Source organism: Arachis duranensis, chromosome 3, assembly GCF_000817695.3.
Source record: "Arachis duranensis cultivar V14167 chromosome 3, aradu.V14167.gnm2.J7QH, whole genome shotgun sequence".
In the NCBI taxonomy this organism is placed as follows: Eukaryota; Viridiplantae; Streptophyta; class Magnoliopsida; order Fabales; family Fabaceae; genus Arachis; species Arachis duranensis.
This window is the reverse complement of record NC_029774.3, coordinates 62,218,814-62,225,367: the sequence shown is the minus strand read 5'-3', so window position 1 is coordinate 62,225,367 and position 6,554 is coordinate 62,218,814. Positions and strand designations below refer to the sequence as shown.

Below are 6,554 nucleotides of genomic sequence, written 5' to 3'. Positions count from 1 at the left end.
GCGGCATTCATGAGAATCCGGAAAGTCTAAACCTTGTCTGTGGTATTCCGAGTAGGATTCCGGGATTGAATGACTGTGACGTGCTTCAAACTCCTGAGGGCTGGGCGTTAGTGACAGACGCAAAAGAATCAATGGATTCTATTCCAACCTGATTGAGAACCGACAGATGATTAGCCGTGCTGTGACAGAGCATAGGAACGTTTTCACTGAGAGGATGGGAAGTAGCCACTGACAACGGTGACACCCTACATAGAGCTTGCCATGGAAGGAGCCTTGCGTGTGTTGAAGGATTTCAAGGAAGAGTTGAAGTTCAAAGGACAAAGCATCTCCAAAACTCCAACATATTCCCCATCACTGCACAACAAGTAACGCTAGTATTCTTTATTATTCCAACTTACAATTTTAAGTAGTTTGGCTTTTTACAAGTAAAATCCAAATAACCTTATTGGCATCCTGACTAAGATTAATAAAATAAGTATTGATTGCTTCAAACCAATAATCTCCGTGGGATCGACCCTTACTCACGTAAGGTATTACTTGGACGACCCAGTGCACTTGCTGGTTAGTTGTGCGAATCACAAATTCGTGCACCAATGAAAAAGATGTGTTTGAGAAGAATGTGAAGGTGCTTCAGAATATTTTTTAGTCATTATGCCGAGATTAGAAGATTAATGATTTTTTGTTTGTTAAGTTCTTTTCGGATATAGAGTGCAAACTTTGCATTTTAATTTATATGTGATACAAGTTTCATGTAACTTAAATTATCTCTTCTTAAGATTATGTCTTTGAATTATGTAAGGATGATTTTTATTATTTAAAAAATTATTTAGTATAATTATGTGTTTAATTTTATTTTATAATATTTAACTCATTTAATTAAAAATGTAAAATTATATATGTAATAATATTATTAAATATTATGTTGTATAAAAAATTATAAGAATATTATATACACATAGAAAATTAAAAAAAAAACAATGAATGACCTATGGCTACACTTATATAGAGTAGCTATGGTTATACAGAAAATTAAAAAAAGGACCTAGGGCTACACTTATATAGAGTAGCTATAATATACAATGCAGCTACGTTTTACAAGTGATGCAGTAGCGTTGAAAAGCGTAGCCTATTCTGGTAAAAATGGAAGCTGAAAAGCGTAGCCTTTGGTCTTAGACAGCATCACTTAAAAAGCATAGCCTATTCCCAAATGCCAAAAGCGTAGCCCTTGGTGTTGAAAAGCGTAGCCTTTGAGAACAGGCAACAGCCGAATAGGAATCACCCCAAAAAGCGTAGCCGTAGCCCAAAAAGCGTAGCCGTAGCCTAAGGCATCATTTTTTTTCACTTTTGGCTACACTTTTCAAGTGTACCTGAATGGGTGTTTTTCTTGTAGTGAATAACGCTCCAAATTGGCAGTTGGCCATGTTAAGAGTCACGTTAACTTAGTTAACGTGAACTCTAACGTGGAAGGGGAAGACAATGCCAACGTTAGTGGCACTCACCTTTGTCACTAACGTTGGATCAAGCTAACATTGCCCACGTTAGTGGTCACATTAAGATCACTAAAGTGAAAGTTAACGTGGAGCTAAGCATGATGAGCCAACGTTAGTGACACTCACCTTTGTCACTAACATTGGAGATAGCATTTACTACCACGTTAGTGGCCATGTTAACCTAGTTAGCGTGAACTCTAACGTGGAGAGGAGGGGCGTTTGGAGCAATAGTGACAAAGGTAAGTGTCACTAACGCTCTCGAAGCTTAGGCATGCCCACGTTAAGAGCTACATTAACCTAGTTAACGTGAACTCTAACGTGGGAAAAGGGGGGCACAATGCAACGTTATTGGAAAAGGTGATTCCCAATAACGTTTGCGAAGGATCATGAGGCAAAGTTAGTGGTCACGTTAGTGCCACTAACATTTAAGTTAACGTGGACCATTTTGGGGTTGGAACGTTAGTAAGAAAAGTGATTGCCACTAACATTCTCGAACCCACATTTTCATTTAGCGTTAACGCCACTAACGTCCTAACTAACACCCACTGAAGATGGTACTTGCTTCAACTCAAGATATAAGGCCCACATCCAAGACTTGAAGAACTCACCAGAAGGTCAAGACGAGTAGTATATATAAGAGTAGTTTTGAACTATAGAGGAGCTTGGCACTTTGGAGAACTACCTTCTGTATATTTACTTTTCTGCACTTTTTAGCTAAGCATGTATTCTTTTCTACCATTTTCCATTTCCAGAGCCATGAACTACTACACCTCTTTCATTGGGTTAGGGAGCTCTGTTGTAGTTTGATGGATCAATTATAGTTTTCATTCCTCTTCCTCTTTCTTTCCTCTTGATTTGCTAGAAAGCTTTCGATCTTAATTCAATTGGTTAGTTGTCTTGGAAAAGAGACTCTCCATAATTGGATCTCCTCTGAGCCTTGGAAAAGGGATGAGGAAATCGGTGCACGAAATTGCATTCACACTTTTTGCAATCCGCACAACTAACCAGCAAGTGCACTGGGTCGTCCAAGTAATACCTTACGTGAGTAAGGGTCGATCCCACGGAGATTATTGGTTTGAAGCAATCTATGTTTATTTTATTATTCTTAGTCAGGATATCAATTAAAATTATCAGTTGGAATTATTAGATTGGAAAAATAAAAGAGAATAAAAGTGTTACTTGTTGTGCAGTAATGAGAAATATGTTGGAGTTTTGGAGATGCTTTGTCCTCTGAACTTCAACTCTTCCTTGAAATCCTTTTCCACACGCAAAGTCCCTTCCATGGCAAGCTTTATGTAGGGTGTCACGTTGTCAATGGCTACTTCCCATCCTCTCGGTGAAAACGTTCCTATGCTCTGTCACAGCACGGCTAATCATCTGTCGGTTCTCAATCAGGTTGGAATAGAATCCATTGATTCTTTTGCGTTGTCACTAACACCCAGCCTTCAGAAGTTTGAAGCTCGTTACAGTCATTCAATCCCAGAATCCTACTCAGAATACCACAGACAAGGTTTAGACTTTCCGGATTCTCATGAATACCGCCATCAATCCGGCTTATACCACGAAGATTCTGAGATGAATCTAAGAGATACTCATTCAATCTGATGTAGAACAGAGGTGGTTGTCAGGCACACGTTCACGGATTGAGGAAGGTGATGAGTGTCACGGATCATCACCTTCTCCATAATTAAGCGCGAATGAACATCCTAGATAAGAACAAGCGTGTTTGAATGGAAAATAAAGGAATTGTATTAATTCATCGAGACGCTGCAGAGCTCCTCACCCACAACAATGGAGTTTAGAGACTCATGCCGTCAAAAAGTATGTAATTCAGATCTGAAAAAATGTCATGAGGTACAAGATAAATCTCTAAAAGTTGTTTAAATAGTAAACTAGTAGCCTAGGTTTACAGAATGTGAGTAAACTAAGATAATTGGTGCAGAAATCCACTTCTGGGGCCCACTTGGTGTGTGCTGGGGCTGTGACTAAAGCTATCCACGAGTTGAGGCCTTTCTTGGAGTTGAACTCCAAGTTATAACGTGTTTTGGGCGTTCAACTCCGGATCATGACGTGTTTCTGGCGTTTAACTCCAGACAGCAGCATGTACTTGGCGTTCAACGCCAATTTACGTCGACTATCTTCGCGCAAAGTGTGGACTATTATATATTGCTAGAAAGCCCTGGATGTCTACTTTCCAACGCCGTTGAGAGCGCGCCAATTGGACTTCTGTAGCTCCAGAAAATCCATTTCGAGTGCAGGGAGGTCAGGATCCAACAACATCAGCAGTTCTTTTTCAGCCAACTCCGATTTTTGCTCAGCTCCCTCAATTTCAGCCAGAAATTTCCTGAAATCACAGAAAAACACACAAACTCATAGTAAAGTCCAGAAATATGATTTTTGTCTAAAAACTAATAATATTCTACTAAAAACTAATTAAAACATACTAAAATCTACATGAAATTACCCCAAAAAGCGTATAAAATATCCGCTCATCAGAGATCATGCTAGAAATGCATTCTCATGTTGGACCAAATTGGGGTCTGAGTGGATATAGTGACATGTAATCCTCCCAACACTTTGATTTGGAAATACATGTTGTATAAACAGTGACCACTCTTCATCTCTTCCCATGAGCAATTAAATCAAGGAATTGGGCAATTGTTCAAGCTTAGAGAGATTAGATTGCCAAGGAATTGGGATCCAATCACTTAAGATTGCCAAGAAGATCAATGAATGCATTGATTGAGGAAGAGATGAGAATGAACTTGATCCGGAGAATGCAACATCTCCTAAGTCCAATGAATTTCCCATTTCTGATCTTATCCATTCTCTTTACTTTCTGCCATTTATTTCCATGTTCATCTTCCCAAATCCCCATTTAAGATTCTGCACTTTATTTTCTGCCATTTACTTTCTCGCCATTTAATTTCCTGCAATACCAACTACCTTCTGTTTAGCTCAACTAGCATACTCTTCTAACTAGAATTGCTTGACCAATCAATCCCTATTGGATTCGACCTCACTCTATTATGAGTTTTTACTTGACGACAATTCGGTATACTTGCCAAAGGAAAATTTGTTGAGGGATAAGTTTTCGTGCATCAAGTTTATGGCGCCGTTGCCGGGGATTGATTTTGTATCAATAATGATTATGTTTGAAGTTCACTAGATTGAGCATTCTCTTTTTCTTTGGTTTGTTTACTTTATCTAGTCATTTACCTTCAGTTGATTCAGTTTCTTCCTCATCCCCTATACCCTCTTTGTTTTCTTTCTTTCTTGTTGTTATTTACAATTCTACTCACTAACCCACTAAATGTTTAATAATTTGCACCACTCACACTAACAATCACTCTAACAAGAATAATCTCTTCATTGTATTTCTTGCTGTGTGCTCTGTTAGTTATATGACAGGGAGAAGAAGCAGAGCTTCAACTTCCTTTGATTCAGAACCTGCAAGGACCCTCTGCAGATTAAGGAGGGAAGCAAGAGGGAAAGGAGTTGTTGGTGCTGAGGAAGAGGAGGAATACTTTGAAACAAACATGGAGGAGAATTTAGAAAACAACCATTAAGGAGAAGCTCACAACCATGCCAGAGAAGGCCCTGTAAATCATGCTGGGCAAGAGAGGAGAGTTCTAGGCTCTTACGTCAATCCAAACCCAGGAAATAATAGAAGCAGCATCCAAAAGCCCACCATACATGCCAACAACTTTGAATTAAAACCCCAGCTCATCACCCTTGTTCAGAACAACTGCTCATTTGGAGGAAGTGCCCAAGAAGACCCCAATCAACATCTAACCACATTCCTGAGAATATGTGACACTATGAAGTCTAATGGAGTCCATCCGGATGTCTATAGACTGCTTTTGTTCCCTTTTTCACTCAGGGACAAATCATCTAAGTGGCTGGAGTCCTTCTCGAAGGAGAGCTTAACAAATTGGGAAGATGTGGTGAACAAATTTTTGGCAAGATTTTACCCTCCTCAAAGAATTAATACGCTAAGAGCTGAGGTGAAAACGTTTAGGCAACAAGATGGTGAAACTCTATATAAGGCATGGGAGAGGTTTAAGGACTTAACAAGAAGATGCCCACCAGACATGTTTAATGAATTGGTTCAACTTCACATTTTCTATGAAAGTTTTTCTCATGAGTCAAAGAAGGCCATTAATCAGGGGGCTCTCTAAACAAGAAATAAACCATTGAAGAAGCCATAGATGTCATTGAAATGGTAGCTGAGAATGACTACCTCTATGCTTCTGAAAGAAGCAACACTCAAGGAGTAATGGAGCTGAACCACATGGATGCATTTCTGTCTCAAAATAAGATGATCACCAAGTAGCTAGCAGATCTCACTAAGAAGGTAGAAGAAAACCAAGTTGTAGTAGTCATCACTTCATCACCAGCTCAAGAAGGAGTGAATATAGGAGAAGAAGGTGACTGGAAACAAGCCAATTATGTTGGAAACTCACCCAGATAGATCCATGATCCATACTCCAAAACTTACAATTCTGGATGGAGAAATCACCCTAACTTTGGGTGGGGAAATCAGCAAGACCAAAGCCAAGACCAGATACGCCAAAACCACAATCCCAATAACAATGCAACTCACCAACATACCTCACACAGATCCTATCAACACCCACCTAACCACCCTTCTCAACCACCTAACCTCAACCCACCATCACTAACCAAAAATAGACTTTCCAAAATCGAGACTCTACTTGAAAGCATATGTAAGGAAATTCAAGATAGTAAGGTTTTCCAGGAAGAAGTATGATCCAATATACAGAATCAAGATGCTGCCATCAAGAAACTTGAAACACAAATTGGCTACTTATTCAAGCAAGCCCCTGGCCACAATGTTCACAGCAACACTAATTCGACCCCAAGGGAGGAGTGTCGGGCTATCACCCTCAAAAGTGGGATGGAATTGAGAGAAACCTACAAGAAACCACCAGAGAAGAACTTGGATAAAGATGGAAAGGGACAAGAGGAAACTCAAGTCACCACTCCTAAGCCACACCAAGAAGGAGAAGTGCTAAAACCATGCATTTCAAAGGCCGCATA

At 39.6% G+C, this 6,554-nt stretch overlaps 1 non-coding gene across 1 annotated transcript; it reads right to left on the bottom strand.

Moving 5' to 3' along the window:
* Positions 1-5,482: 5,482 nt before the first annotated feature.
* Positions 5,483-5,590, bottom strand: LOC127746243 (small nucleolar RNA R71). The gene has a single exon (XR_008007863.1). It is a non-coding gene; the product is annotated as a small nucleolar RNA R71 (small nucleolar RNA).
* Positions 5,591-6,554: the final 964 nt, after the last annotated feature.